Raw genomic sequence first — 1,620 nt, forward strand, 5'->3', positions numbered from 1 at the left:
AGGTTAACCACCTTCCAAGGTTCATGAAAAATAATTTTCATGCCTTTAAAGAGTCCCTCCCCCTAAAGACATGGTGGTAACTTCTGTCATTGCACCAACAATGACTTGGAATCCCTAATCCTTTAGGAAACCCAAATTTAGAAGCTTTGAGGTTCAAATATTCAAAATTTGAAACAAACCTCACCCCAGACTTCAATATAGTCTTTCTTAACCAATCCATCCTTGTTTTCAACACGAAAACACCCTTTTTATGTATACAAATATATTTTGAGGGGTTTGAAATGGTTACGTACACTAAAACAGGTTCAAAATGCTGAAATCAGGCCTTCCCAGCCAAAATCAGCACCTTGGATCGATTGGAGTTGGGTTCCAATCAATTGAACCTTGCTTAATCGATCCACTGATCGATTCAGGCCTTGTGGATCGATCGGCTGATCGATCCAGCAAGCTTCTGTTTGTGAGAAGCTTGCTCCCAATCGATCCACTGATCGATTGAGACCCTCAATCAATCGGTGGATCGATTGAGGTCTGATAGTTGCTGAAAAATGATTTCAGTCACCTTCAGAGGCCCTTAGAAAATTCTACAAAAATTCAAAAATCATGAAATTTCGTGTAGACATTGTTTAGGGTATACTTTATCATGGAAAAATAGTTTTCTATGAAAATACATCATATTTTCAAAGATTGACACAAGCTTGAAAACTTGCTAAAACTTGAGCATTTTCTTCAAGTTTTGTGTCTAACTATTCAATGGTGATTACTATCATAAGATAGCCTTCACCAAGGTTTTCCAAAAATCTTTTAAAATAATTTTCAAAACCAATATCCCATCACATTCCTTGGGCTTAATGCACATGACTTGTACATTAGCTTTCCCAATGATGGGAAAACACATAACTATGTGTTTTGATGACTCTAAAACTCAAAAGAATGCACTAAATCAGCATCTTGAGTTTTATTCATCTTCCTAACATCTCACTTGTATCTAATGTGCACTAAAACACATACAAGTCACCTTATAGTCCTTGTGAGATGTGAGATTTTGGTTTTGCCCTATTCTAGGGATCATGCATATCTATCTAGGCATTTTAGAGATATTAGACATCCACCTAGGATGTCACTTGTTAATAAGTGTTGTTAAATGCCATTTGTCCTTAATTACAAGGAATTAAACTTAATGCATGATTATGTTATGGCATACATCAAAAGGAAATAATTTTTCAAAAGAAAATATCCTATAACTACATGATGTATGAATGTCATGACATGGTATTTTTGGATTTTTCATAATAAAACATGAATGCAAAAATAGACATGATGTCATGGCATATTATGGGCAAACAATCATGGCAAGGTTTAGCATAAATAAAATATACCTAGATTTCCTATCTAAGTATCCTTAACCACTTAGCTATTTCCACTTGTTTTAACTTAAAACGTTAAACCTAGATTGCCCTAAATGCTTCAAAGAAGTGTCAAAACCTAAATTGACATTTCTATTTCTCTTGATTTGTTTATGCCACTTAAAAATTAAGCATATCCTCAAATGTTGGCATATTCCATTTTTCCTCAAGAGTAAACACGTAAATCAAGGCCCGGATTGCCTTAAATTTTTAAGAG

The sequence above is a fragment of the Zingiber officinale genome, chromosome 1B (assembly GCF_018446385.1).
Source record: "Zingiber officinale cultivar Zhangliang chromosome 1B, Zo_v1.1, whole genome shotgun sequence".
NCBI classification, from domain to species: Eukaryota; Viridiplantae; Streptophyta; class Magnoliopsida; order Zingiberales; family Zingiberaceae; genus Zingiber; species Zingiber officinale.